Consider the following 15,075-nt stretch of genomic DNA (forward strand, 5'->3'; position numbering starts at 1 on the left):
CTTCCTCTGCTTCTTCTTCATCTTTGGCTCGCCGAAGCCACCCGGTGGCCGTGTGTCTCCCGCGGCTCAATCGTCGGCCCAAGTGTGGGTATACGCGCGACCATGGTGGTTGCGGCAGTGTGGTTGTGCCAGGTGGCACGAGTAGCTTACTTATAGTCGCGAGGCACTTACGAGCGGTGTCTTCGGTATATCGATAAACATTATCCCCCACGTCGCGGTCGCGCGGATGAAAGTCCGGCAGGTGTTTATTGAATAAAACAAACGCTTCCGACGCGACGCGACGCGACGGCAGCAGCCGCTGCCGCGTCTGAAGCCGCAACGGTCGGATCGTGAGGAGACAGATGAGCGTGGTTCTCCCGTGCGGGTAACTTTATCTGTCAACCAAGAAGCAGCTTGAAAGAAGTAGAGTTCCGCAAGTAAGAGTTGGGACACGACCTTACTGATTTCTAATTGGCGAAGGAGACGTCCGTCATTAATAGGGAGAGGACTGTAAGTGAGAATGAGAGAGAAGATGTTTGGACAGACGCTGCAGTGGTACGCTTGCATTCTTCGTTGGAGGAAGCAACAGTGAAAAGGTAAAATTACATTCATGTGTGAATCTGATCTCCTAGAATATATGATGACATTAAAGACGTCATTAATATGTTATTAAAACGTCACTTGGTGTCATCGTGTTTGCAGAGTTAAAATATATATCATCAAAGTAATTCGTAAGAGGAGAACTTTTGAAAACTGTTTTAGAGATATTATAATTTATTATTATATTTCACGTAAGCTAAAAAAAATAGTTAAGTAAGTTTAAAATTTGTGTTGTATACGCAAGATAACTTACTATTAAATATTATATTTTCAAATAAACAAAGGAGGAGAATTTTATACAAAGTATACATTATTTCATACAAACATACATTATGCAAATAGATAATATAACTTACATATTGCATAACGATTTCTTACTTTGCTAATTAAAAATGTAATCTTCAATAAACTGTAAATAAAAAGATTCGAGTCGTTTAAATCACGCGCGCTGCTCTTCCCCGCTAATGGCGATCATGTCCCAACTCTTACTTGAGGAACTCTAGAAAAAAGAAGGTCTCTACAGAGATCGTAGAGCTGACACTCTAAGATTACCGACGATTAACGCGACCTGTTTCGTAACGAAGCGATCGAAGCAGACAGGTGTTTGGAGAAATACGCGTTCTGCGACGGCAAGTTTAGTGTTTACTTGTTTTCTCCTTTTATTCGATTGAATCCATTAAGAATGCAAAACGCATCGTAACGTAAATTTTTGTGAAAAATATAGACTCTTGATAGAAAATTCTGTAATTTTTTCAGGAAATTGCAAAATCGCTCTTTCATCGCTTGGCAGATTTAGCCGGCGTGGGGTTAATTAAACCTTACAGCCAGTTTAATGAACAAAGTGGATTTCAAGTGCCTCCTCATGTTGTCGAAGAGTCGTTTCTCTCTGACTGTCGCCGACGACACCAATGTAGGGAAGCGCCGATATAAATATTGGGAAGAGAAAACATCGAGCAACATCGGAATATTATATAGAGGGTGCTAAATTTCAAACGTAACAGGTGAAAAATCTCGAAAACTAAATGATATTGAGGTCCGCTTTTTTTCTTATATTGTATTGTTTCGAAGGGGACACATTTTGATTAAAACAAAATTTAATTTTGGATGGAGGCGCCAAGGTAAAAAGAAGGTTAAACTTTCATTTAAATGGAACTCTAATTTTTTGAACACCTACGTTTGTAGCCCTTGTCATGACGAATTCAACAACCACATACTCAAGATGATTAAAGGTCAAATAATGGAAAAAAAAAAAAAGACTCGGGAGAGAAAAAAGAAAAATCTCTGTAATGACCTCAAGAGTCTCAAGAGAAAAGAAAATTTGCTTATTCCACAAATTGCAAAATGAGCAATCGGCGAAACTCAGTTCACGCGAGAGAACAGTCGCGCCAGACAGGCAAGCTGAAGCGGGACGTGTGTCTGGAGGAATTTCATTAAACGTCGGTATAATCACAAGGATTCCCGGGTTTATGGTTTTTAAGAGATGCAAATCTCCTTCCTTATGGATTCAGTTAACCACTCTGGGAAATATAGCTGACATATTAGTGCTGCGTTAGCCTGCGCGGTCAATCTTGATACGTGCCGCGAAGCACACGGTGCGATAAGTAGTATGCTATTAATTCCACCGATCTGTCAAAGCAATCTATAATCCGATAACGTATCGTTAATGTGTCGGGCTAAGAGTCACCCTAGTTCTCTCTCGTAATACAAATCCCATCGTTTGGACTTTACACACCTACTTTCCGAGAGCCGTCATGTCCGTCCGTGAGTCACCGCGGCACCGCGTTAGTTAGTTAGGGGAAACGCAACGGGACATGATTTAACAAAGTACGTGGGACTGGAATTGACCCGATTCCTTCGCGTAAAATGCGTCGAAGGAATCGACCAAAGGAGCGAACGCTTTCGTCAATTCATCATCGCCGTTCGAAAGATCAGTCGCGCGACGTCCGTTTCTTGGCAATTATACAAGATATTACACATCTCGGATTTCTTTGATTTTAATGCGCGCTGTCAAAACTGGAGTTCTGAATAATTTTTTGAGTCGAATAAGAAATGTCGATAAAGGGGAAGAAGAACGATACATACGTATGTCTGATGAATTAGCGAAGAAGGTAACTCAACGATTGTACAATTGAAATTGTATTACGATATAGACATCAAAGCGCCAAAGAAATCCGACGAGATGTGTGACATCTCCTTCTCTGTGTACTTGCCCGTTTCTTCATCGGCGACTACTTTTTACTTCGCACATTCCTAAAGCAATATCTCGAGATCGGGAGAAGATACCAAGGCGGAGAGATTGGCGCAAAAATGATCACCGACTCATCGACTTAACGAACACGCGAATATGATCCTCATGAAATCATGGACCTTTCAGGGACCCGAACTGACTGGTCAGATAAGCAAGGATAATTTGGAAAGTCGCATCTAATAAAAGAGATATTGTACGTGAATTACCGCTCAACGTCGTCACATCACGTCACGTTCATCGCATGGGGGTCAACATGGGGGTCACGCCGGAGCTATTATTTAAACGTGACGTTTAACGAGCGTCGAGCGTCGATTTCTTTGGCGTCGCGGATTCCTCGGATCGCGACGAATCGCTCGACAATCGACGTGACTTATCAAAGGTCGTAAAGTCTTGGAAATTGCGCGCGCCACAAGCTCGGCATCCTTTTCGCCGGGCCGACGGAACGCCCGCTACCAGGAAGCCGGTCAACTACGAGAATGCCGATAACCGTTGCGGAAATGAATCGGGTTTGAATTATCTGCCGGGTGAATGTCTCGGGGAAACATTTAGATAATCCCCGGGAACACGTTGCACGTCGTCGTCGTCGTCGTCGTCGTCGTCGTCGTCGTCAACGTCGCGCGCGCCAGGATATGCCGATTTTTCTTCAAACAGATCGATTTAAAAATCGATTCGAATCACGGAGGAAAACATCGATCTTTAAAAAATCGGTTTATAAAGAATCGATTTCAGAAAATCAATTGGAATCGGTACGCGTGTCGAGTGAATTACTCACTAAAGTATATTATCTGTCAAATTTCTACACTCTCAAATAGACTTCGTGTAATTCATATAGTTTAATATGAATTAAAGAAATTAAATTTTAATATGAATTAAAGAAATTAAACATATGGTATTCTTTTGGTTGTGTTCTGTGTGTGTGCGACCGGAACAAAATAGAAAAAGATCTTCAAATCTTTGTGCTAAGGATTTAATTAGTTTGATTAAACGTCAATCAAGGGTTTTTAAACGTTATTAAATAAGAAATCACGTTTACTATGCATATATATGTATACAATGTATACTGTTATATGGAGTGGCTGTGATTGGTTCGCGCGTTTCGTTCCGCTGAAAATTCTCGCCCATGGGACATCGGTCTAAACGCAACGCAATGTGCATTGTGCAACCATTGAGTGAGTTCAAATGTTACAACCAAAAGAAGTAAAAAAAAACTATATTACCAGTAGAAACTGAAAAGATCGTGTTGGCGGTCTTTCAGAATTTACAGATCGCTGAATCGATTCACTTCCAGAAAGTCGATTTGAAATCGATCTTTTAGGCTCCGATTAATCGATCTTCGATTAAACCGATTAAAAATCAGCATCCCCACGCCAGGATCCTCAGCGGAGAATCCATCGTCCACCATTAGCCGCAGCAAAGGCACTCTCGCGCCCGATCTTTCACCCGGCGCGGCGGCGGCTGCAGGACGATCCCGTCCTTCGGAGGAGAGCCCGTGACGCTAACTGTCGCGTCATCGAGAAATGCTTCTCGTAGCAAAATTCGTGAGATTCCGATTCGCGTTGTGCAACCGGCAGGAAGTGGGCGTCACGCTTCGACACAAAGAAGCATGCCAATACGCGTATGTTAATGGGCGCGCAATGCAAACAGAAACGAGACGACCGCCGTCGTCGGGCGCGCGCGCGCTCGATGCCGACAGAAACTTCACTTCCCGTATACTCGAGGAACATGCACACGCTGCTATCTGCACGCATATCTATGCGCGGACACGGGCGGACACTCGCGAGCGAGGAGAACGAGACGTACACGACCGAATCAGACGTGCAAGAAGTTGATGTCGAGATTAATTAATATACCTGTAAAGAGACGCGGCATGCAAAACATTATACATTAATGACGCTAAATCTGCCGCACCGACGCGACGTGCTTCCTGCTGCACTCGATATCCTTGCGCAGCGCGCGACCAAGCAAATAATGAATACTCATGAGCGGCTGATGCATCATCGCGCGACGAATCATCGCAGGTTCGTTGAAGGCGAGCTGACGCGCGCGTTCGTTGTCGACATGCTACGCGTCTAACGGTTATCGGCAATTTTCAGACCGCCGAGACATCTGACGCACACGCATTATTATCGGCGTACTTATGTTTGGGCAATGAGACGCGGGTTACGAGATGTGTGCACTCACGATGCACTCGCGATGCACTCGCGAAGGTCGCCTTGAAACGTCCCGCGACTCTCTTTCGCGCGCGCGCGCGCGCGCACGTGACGACAGCAATGCAATCAATCTGTGAAGGGGCTCGTCTCCTCCATCACAGCGCAATGAGTCAGTCACACCCGTCGTATATTTTCCGACCTAGAAAAAGGTCGCTAGGTGCGCGACACGGTTGAAAGGGGGAAAGAGGGTGCGACTCGACGGCTGAACGCCCGGCGCGACTATTGCCGCTGAGACGCCATTACGGATCGGCGATTAGGGCCAGATTGCACGTCGAAGATCGTTAAGACAAGTACTGCCGCTTGCTCAGTTTTTTTCGGTCGAATGTGTTGCGAGCGAGGTGTTACGGCATCGACCGAAGAGGAGCCGGACGAAAGTTTGGCGGCGAGAAGCGAGATCTTTGTTATCGCGACTGGAAGCGTCGACAGACTGAGCGCTCGATTGTGTTTAAACTCGCTCGAGATAACCAGGAACAATTGAGACCGCGAGTGGAAGTCTCCTCCTGGTAGAAATCTTTCTGTCCCTACGCGGGGAAAAAGTCGATTTGGTGTGACTGTGGACGCGTTTTGGCCGAAGAAAATAAAAGAACCTCCGCAAAAAGTGCCCGTTTTTCAGTCCTAGATTTTTAAGAAATTAAATTTTATGCGAAATGATAGCTCATGATGAGACATTAATCACAAAAAAGTTTTACATTGAGCATACGATTATTTCGAAAGTAATTTTTTCAACGACAATTTTTGAGTGGAAAGAGTATTTTTTCTGTTGTTTTTTCATAAAAAAATATAAAATTCAAGTTGATACGTTACATGACGGATAAAGGGTAACGTGATTACTTTCAGAGATATAGAAGGTCAAAGTGGTCACTATCTACTAAGGAAGTTTGACACTAATAACGTTTTATCGCACGAATTTTTGCGAAATTCAGTATCTTTTGGGTTCTTTGAGCTGCTTATTACGAATTCGATGTCAGATTAAAAAAATTCAAGATGGCGGATGTAATATAGCGAACACAAATAGTGAAACAATTATTTACTTTCATTAGAACTGTTGTGGTTTTTTCGGCTAGCTGATTGCGAATTTTCTATCAGATTTACATTTATTTTCAGTGTAGGCAAGATGAAAAAGTTATTCAGCCAGTAAAGGCGAGATAAGCTTCTAAATATAACAAATAAAACTATCACGTTATCCTTCATGCGTCATGTAACGTATCAATTTGAATTTGATATTTTTTTATGAAAAAACAATAAAAAAAATATTCTTTCCATTCAAAAATTGTCGTTGAAAAAATGACTTTCGAAAACCTAGTAGAAAATTCGCAATCAGCTAGCCAAAAAAACCACGACATAACAGTTCCGATAAAAGTAAATGATTGTTTCACTATGTGTGTCCGCCATGTTGCACCTGCCATCTTGAATTTTGAAAATCTGACATCAGATTCATGATCGGCGACTCAAAGAACCCATGGATACCGAATTTTGCAGAAATTCGCGCGATAAAGCGTTATTAGTGTCATACTTTCTTAGTAGGTAGTGACCACTCTGACCCTCTACATCTTTGAAACCAATCGTACGCTCAACGTAAAACTTTTCTGTCTGTAATTAATGTCTCATCATGAACTATCTTTTGGCACAAAATTCGATTCCAAAATCGAGGACCGAAAAACGGGCAAAAAATCGACCCTTCTTGCGGGGGTTCTTTCTGATGCTTGAAATGCTGGTTCTTGGCAGAAATTCTCTGAAGTTTCCTTCAATCGGAAGGTCGACTTTTTCGTCTGGTCTCTATTCTCTCCCCAAGAGCAAGAGAAAATTTAAAACTGACAAGTTTGTTTATTCCGCGCATCATCGAGGCAGGGTCGCGCAGGGTCTTCTTCGAGTCTCGAAAAATCCCAAATCTCAGTCTGAAATTCTCGCTCGTGTTGTCGCTTCTCTTATAAACGCCGCGCGGCCGCGCGAAAAGCATAATCAATCTGACCTCAGCGCCGCAATCGATGTGATTGACTGCCTAAACATCCTAACTGTCAATCATGCTTCCTCCGTGCTGCCGTCGTCGGCCTGATCTCACGAGTGGAAATGCGTCTTTAGGGACGCGTTTACGAGTCGAGACCGGTTATCTCAATGGGTATGTTTAGAGTATCGCTCAATTGTGTCCATCCAGTCGCTTTTTGCGAGCGGGACATTATGAAATGTCAGTGATTAGGGTCAGATTGCGCGTCACACACGTCGTTGAACCGTCGCTGCGTTACGTCACTCACGTGCCTCAAATTTCCTCAAACCACGTACGCAGCATTTCATCGACGGGCTTATGAAAGCTCGTCAGCTACGTCAGCTCGACATTCTGCCTCGATTATTCACACCGAAGGCTGCCGAAATTTGCGACATTGCCTCGCTCCTCGGCGAGGTGAAATTATGGCCCGGCTGCTTAGCTGATTGAAATTATAAGCGGCTGTAGTATCGCACGAATATCGGCGGCCATCATCAATGGCCGCCGTTGCAGCCGTTGCGACTCAATCCGCCGCTCCTCGTGCTCCTGCGGGTTCCCCGTGCAGTTGGGATTTATAATCGCGGTATCCTCATTAGTTCACGGATCACCGAGGGTTACCGCTCGCAATCGCTTCGTGCCAACAACTTGGCGCGCGCGATAACGAGCCATGCAGGTGCATGGCGTCCGATTTTTCCCGCTCGTTTCTCTCTCCCCTCTCCTTCTCCCTTTCCACGTTTCTTTTCAACTTCTCACTCAAGATCGTTGCTCAACGACGTGCGACGTGAGCGTGCTACGACTGATAGTCGACTCACGCTCGTAGATAGTCACATCGTTGTCTCGTTGGGTCTCCTTGCTTATATCTATCTTTCGCCGCGCCACCGCCGGTTCGACCAGATTCCATTTTCCAGATAGACACAAGTGCAAATCACAAGCGGCGGAGGCCGCGTGATCGACTTCGCTCGCGATCACGCTGACCGCTCGCTTCCTCGCTGATCCTCCGGAAGCCAGCGGAGCCCGATCGAAACGGGCGCGAGTCTCGAGATCTCGCCTCGAACCGACGGAAACGTCTCGCCGGTGTGGAGACACCTTTATCCACTGTCTTAGAGAGGGACAAGAGCCACTTAGAGGTAGAGCAGTAGTAACTCTATAACATAAGCGTGCCAGTTGGTGGCAAATTTGCGGATGCGTGCAATTGGCATTGCCTTGCGCGTCCACCTATATATTGGCAGTGGCCGACCGGCGGGCCAATCGGCAGCTATGAAGCAGTTAACTTAATATAGACGCACTCGGAATGTGTGCCATCGACGACCTCGAGAGGCCTTCCCTAGGTCAGTGCTAATTCGCGAGTGCGGACCACCTCTTCCAAATTTCCGGTCGGCCTTGAAGGTATCGTCAAGGATACCCCGTCGCCGTCGCCGTCGATCCCATCAATTTTGCGCTGCACGCTCGCGCGTCTCCTCCAATCAGCTGCCGCGAAAGTGCCGCGAGATGACACGAATGGCGAGATACAGATGCGGTTTTACCTGCGCGTGCATTTTCGCGCGCAAGAGCATCGATGTCTCATTATTGTCTCCTTGGCCTTTAATCTTCAGCTTTCAGCTCTCAATATAGCTTAATCGCTCTATTTATAACGTTCGTATTTGAAGACCGAATAAATATAAAGATGTCCAAAGTTAAACACACACGTGTGTCCCGTGCACATATCGGTACTTTTATCTCAACGAGAAGCCACACACACACACGTCGGAGAGACGCGTCTTCTTCTACCCGAACCATTTCTGCCCGTTTCTGCTCGCATAATCACGAGAGACGCGCGCTGGAAATAAACGAAAGCGCGAAATCGACTGCGAGAGAAACTGAAGCTGGAAATTAACCGACCTCGGCGTCTCCGCTTTATTACTGCAAGGATGGTTATATACCGCCGGCGTATCCCCGTGGCTTTTCGATAAACACACACATACACACATACACACACGCGCGCGCGCGCACAGCGATCGCTTACAGCGCGCTTTCACTGCGCGCTGTACAGATCCGCTGTGTCCAATTGACAATATACATAAGTGAAGCGCGATAACCGATATCCGTTACAACGTAGCAGCAGCGATCTCTTATCAATAGGAGAACGCTCGAAAGAACGCCAATGGTATCGGGAGAAATAATTCTGGATCGATAAAAATTGCTATCTCCGCGCGGCCGCCGCGGGCAACACGTACTCGCGCGTGGAACAGTACATCACGCTGGACATTAGAAGCTAGTTCTGCAAAACAATTCTCTCGACGGATAGAGAGATGTACGTAGATCGTATCGTCGCTGCGAGCACAAACGAAATGAAAACGCGCCGCTCTCCGTAGGTGTGCCGTGCATGAAACGCGCTGTCTTATCTGCAACGTGTAAATTCGCGGGCGTTTGCGTTTCGTGCCGCGAGATGACAACGCGAGGAAGCTCGTGTCGCTTTATGCGGCGGGCTCGTGTATGTACATGCGAGCACAGAGTGCTTTGTATACAAAATGTAAAATGTAAAACGTGAAAGCGAAAGAAAAGGTTCACTTTATGTGCGAAGCCACCGGGCAAAGACTAATGTGAGAGCACGTGAAAACGAGCTCGAGGCAGAAGCGACATGTGAAGTGGAGTAACGATAAAAGTAAAGCACAAGCGCGTGCGAAATGTTTTTCTATTTTTTATGCGCACGCTTTATGCGCGAGCGCGAGAAACAGTAACAAACGCCGCACAGTGGTCTAAAATCGTGAAAACCTGGCAGAAAGTCATTTTTTCTAAATCGTTTCTAGATACCGGTAAGAATTATTGTAATTCTAAGAGGAATATGCAAGAATTTTCAGTATACTTGACATGCCGCCTTCTGCACTTTATTTACATCAGCCTGTAAATTAGACAGAGTAATTTACTAAAATGTTTTAACACAATATATTATTATTCGACATGTATATTTTAAATATTGTTCGCAAAATTGACGAGTGAACTTAGCGTAGGATATATATTCGATATAGTTTTTAACGTCATATAACGCTTTTATAAAGAATCGACTGCAACTTTATTGTACAATTTACAAGCTTTAGTCGTCTTTAGCGAAAAGAAAATTTTCTGGTCAAATTGTCCAGAATATCATGTTTTTGAAGCACGTGAAGAAAGAAATTGCTACTTTTTGCTGATTTCGTTTTTATAGTAAAAAATCAGGCGAAAATTAAGTTACAGTTTTAAGATTAGCTATGTAATTGTAATTTCTGTGTGTGATTACAAGAAATTGATGAATTTTTTTATATTTTCTTTGTTTTTATTAAATTTTTTTGTAACTATCATCTATCAGGAAACTTCGACGTAAAAGTAGCTATGTCCTTCCTTCCGATGTACTTAATCTCCTAAATACCTAAATTTAACATGAATGCTTTAAGATTTGAAATATTCTTCCGCCAATTCAATCTGGCATGTTTAACAACTAGCGTATCTATGTCCGTGACGAAATTTCGTTTCTCTCTTAAAAATATTTTTTGTTAAAATAAAATATTAAAATATGCGTGTGTGTGATATTTAAGATAATATTTAAAACATAAATTTATTTATGTTTTACCGAGCAGATAGTGAATCTTATTTTATCGTTATATATTATTGTTTTCAAAAAAATCGAGGTGACCTCAAAATTTCGAAAAATATGAGAGCTAAAGATAGAAATATTGGCAATAATATTAATATTTGTCCTCATATGATATTTAATTATAAAATATAATCTAAGCCGGGCTATCTTCAACAGTTGCAGAATAATTAACACGTACCACTTAAAAAATCCCCCTCTGTATAATTTTTTTTATTACATCAGTAATGATTCTCCTAGATAACAAAACTCTTTTATATCGCATGCGATTTATTGTTACTAACGATATTAATTTTCGCCACGTTTATATCGCATGCGACTTATCGTTACTAACGATATTAATTTTTGCCACGTTTATATCGTATGCGATTTATCGTTACTAACGATATTAATTTTTGCCACGTTTATATCGTATGCGATTTATTGTTACTAACGATATTAATTTTTGCCAGAAAATCGGGCGTTTAGAGCACTGCACGCCGCACTTTCGACGGGCAGATACGCCACGGACGAATAAAACTTTGCACCGATTGCACGGATCGCCGTGACGTCGCCTAATGACAAGCAGTCGCAGTCTCGGTGCACGAGCCGGCAATGAAGGCGCGACGAGCCTCGCTATCGCGTGACGTTTCGAGCTGGCTCCGTTCGATCGCGCAAACACCGAGCTCTTTATACCGTCGAGCCTCGAAAACGATGTGGATCGGATTAATCGCGCGCACGGACTCGACGCAAAAGCACTCGAGCGTGCGAGGTCCTCGACTACGAGGGAAGGAGCGATGAAACTTTGACACTCGGCTCTCTGTCGCCGATTAGCGCTATCGTCGTCCGTTGCGTAAGATGTTATTGCGAATGAATAAAGGCGCAGACAAAAGGATAGTCGCAGCAGACGGGGCAGCATTTGGAAATAAGTATCTGGCATCGGTGGCGATTAGTCGAGTCGTTTATTTTCGGGACTATCTCTCGCCGAGATAGAAACCCGTCTCATTCGCCGTAACGTCGCGCGCGCGCGCGAGATTTATGAGCGATTTATTCGTTAATTATGTCAAACTCCGGCTGATTATGTCATCTCGCTATAATCCGTAAGGTCGGCGAATATCAGGTCGATCGGTACCATCTGCCTCTCCGATGACGACTCCGTGACTTTCGGCCGATTGTGTTTACCGGCGATTAATTAGCGTCAGCACGTGAAGTCGATACCCCCGATGTCGATGAGCGTTGCGCAAAAGGTAAACGAGGGGGCGAAACGAAAGCACGCGAACCGGCGGACTCGATCGGGCACGAGCGGGAATCCGCGTTCCCGCGTGAAATATTGATGAATAATCTCCTTACGCCGACGTGGGAGATTACTCGCGCGCCGATAAACGCGCGACCTGACGAGCGCCGACAAGCGATTTCGGGCCGAGTGTTAAGCGTTAATTATGAACGCGCGAGTTTGCCGCAGAAGCCGCGCGCATTTGCGAAGCCGGCAAACGCTCCGCTCTCCGAATGACCGCGCGCGGTATTAGTTCCGTTATCCGTCCCACGTAACGTAATTCGACGGATATCGACACCTATGACGTGGTGGTGACCGGCGCGTATACGCGTATCGTGTCGCTATACCCGGTGCCGCTATCGGCACGAATCGACGAGTCCACGTTCATAGCGTGTCTGCCTCGTCTCTCGCGAGAATACTCGTCAATTACGGAGGCGCGTGTCGCCGTTTGAGAGGAGGCCGCGTATCGCTTTTGTACCGAGCACGCGTGCGACGTGGCCGCGTTAAGTGCATGTAATTACACGCGGCGAGGAGAGACACGACACGAAACGCGCGCGCGCGGTCTCTCCCGGAGAATTCGCTCTTCCGCGCGATTAGCCCTTCTTGTAATAAGAAGGCGGCCAACAGAGTAACTCCGCGCCGCCTCAGACCTGTTGGATCTTCGCGACGACCGGCCGAGAAAAGGACACTTTTAGTTTCTCTCCGTAATGGCGACTTCTTCACTTGAGATGATACCAGGCTTGGGCAAGTAACTCGTTACTTGTAACGAAGTTATAGTTAGAGTTACTTTCGTTTTTTAATAACTATACTATACTTAGCTTTGTTCCGTTGTTCCTGTAACTTAGCTTAGTTACATTTGTTTGACAACTAGTAACTAATTTAATAATTACTTTATATATTTCAAACTTTAGTCTCTGGCAGAGCAGCGCGATAATGCAACGTGCGATGCTTGATATCCAATAAGCATATGCAGTTATTCTGGCTGCATTGGGAAAACGCGCTATTGCGTCGTCTGTCTTTATCGTTCATTAGGTGTAAAACAAGGATAAAATGACGCAATAGCGCTAATAGCCGCCTCTCCGGGCGCAACTCTGTATTTCTTTCAAAACGATTGTACGCCTGTTGAACATTTCTCCGTAGCGCGTCGCCAGTCCTTATTTGTTGACCTAATCTGCGTTTAGCGTGAAGTGCGCTGCGTGGTTTCAATTACATAAAAAATTCAAGCAATAGGTAAAACATTTCAATCTTCGGAGAAGGATTGTAAAATGCTATGACCAGCATGTGCAAAAATATTCGAATTACAGCAAAAATTTAGAAATGAGAACAACTGGACATTTCTCTGCAAAATATGTGCTGGCCAAAAAATTATTCGTGCAAATAGAACCTCAACTGCAAAATTTAAGAAAACACATGTGAGTGTAAGTCTTTATTTATAATATATCAATATATTTTTTAATGAAAAAATCTAATTTTTGATGTCAAGATTACTAACGTAAGAGTATTAGTATTTTTAGTATTTATTATCCTCATCAAATTCATTCATTCTCTTATAATCGTTATTAATAGTCTTAAAGAATAAATATGAATCGCTTATTTAAATCAATAAATCTAATTTGTAAAAATTATATACAATATGAGGGATATAATAATCAACAAACTACTTTTGTATAAAATTGAAGGAATTTACACAATTACGAAATTTAAAATAATAGCACAATTATTGAAAAAAAAAAATAAAAATAAATGAGAAGTAACGACTCGTTACTTTCTAAACAACTATAACAACTGTAACGTGTTATTTTTAAAGGTCAGTAACTTGTAACTGTAACTAGTTACCTCTTCAGTGAAAAAAAAAACTGTAATTAGATACTTTTACAAAGTAACTTTCCCAACCCTGGATGATACACATACATGTCAACCGAGGTTTAAATCAATGTTCTGCAGACGCGGAGAATCAAATGCGGAGAGGCGAAGCTACGTTATCGTCAATAAGTCCGAGGATAAAGTTTAGATGATTGTCTAAAGTTAGGTCTCAATTTCGATCTTCTGTTTCCAGATTTGCTTCGTCTATTTGAATCTGCGCGATTATTCCGTGCTCGATTTTTCGTCCGCAGAACTAGCGACGAGAAGTCGCGGATTTGTCATCGCTAATTCGCCGCACGAGTCGCGCTACATTCTGCAACAATCCCACCGCGACTGCGATGCACACTTCATCAGTTGCACGACACCTGTGCAACCGTGCAACACATTGTTGTCGCCGCGATTATCTTGCGACTTTGTCGCTTGCACTATAGCTGGATAAATGTGCGCGGCTAATTCTTAATCTCGAGCGACCTTCGAGCTTCGAGCGAAATTCAAAGTGTCTTCGGAATCGTGTTACCAATTACGGATAGAATTTATGCTCTCCTTGTTCTCACATGCGACGAAGTGCTCGGCGATGATTTCATTCGCGGACATACGTAGTTCGCTCACGGTCGCTGTCCCCGCTTTGTTTCGTGCGTCTGTCTGGACAAATTAGATCAACATTCGTCGACGTTGTCACCGGCAGAATGAAAATCCCGTTTCGGACAAGTAGGATAAGTCCGGGATAGATGGACATAGTTTTCTTCAATTGCAAATAACACATCTGTATTAATGCAATAAATAGTCAACAACATATTAACACATTCAGTAGAGGATAATGTTTAAGGTACCGAAGAGTTTTTGTGAAAAAAAATTCATTTGTAAAAAAAATTCATGGGACACCGATAATAACGAAATATTCAAAATATTTCTATGAAGGATAAATGGTCCAGGTGTCCAGGTATTAGATGGTCATATGTCAAGGGATAGTCAAGGCGTACGTCATCTCGGTAATGAATTTTTAGATTAAATACGACATTTTTTTAGTCGTTTAAGCCCAGGTCTAATGTAACTCAAAATAAACCGTATATGCAAAAAGTATTATTCCGACGTGTGAAACACATTTTGCAGGTTAATAGAAACATAAAACATTTATTTACTCATAACAACAGTGTTTTTGTGTATCAAGAAGAAACACGTATTCGTGATACATACAACTCCGATTGACCGATCGGTGTTGACAAGTTTGACATTTAATGTTAGCCATCAGGGAAAAGTGACAGTCGAATATATATATATCTAGAAAATGTCAATCCGATGTCCATTGCTTGCTATTTCTCGCCAAGTAGGCTGCCCATCTAA

At 43.6% G+C, this 15,075-nt stretch overlaps 1 long non-coding RNA gene across 1 annotated transcript; it reads left to right on the plus strand.

Annotated features, from left to right (window-relative positions):
- The first annotated feature begins 50 nt into the window (after window positions 1–50).
- Window positions 51–11,634, plus strand: LOC112590028 (uncharacterized). The gene is made up of 3 exons (XR_003113947.1): window positions 51–575; window positions 1,336–1,580; window positions 11,072–11,634. It is a non-coding gene; the product is annotated as an uncharacterized LOC112590028 (long non-coding RNA).
- Window positions 11,635–15,075: the final 3,441 nt, after the last annotated feature.

The sequence above is a fragment of the Harpegnathos saltator genome, unplaced genomic scaffold (assembly GCF_003227715.2).
Source record: "Harpegnathos saltator strain DR-91 unplaced genomic scaffold, Hsal_v8.6 scaffold696, whole genome shotgun sequence".
In the NCBI taxonomy this organism is placed as follows: Eukaryota; Metazoa; Arthropoda; class Insecta; order Hymenoptera; family Formicidae; genus Harpegnathos; species Harpegnathos saltator.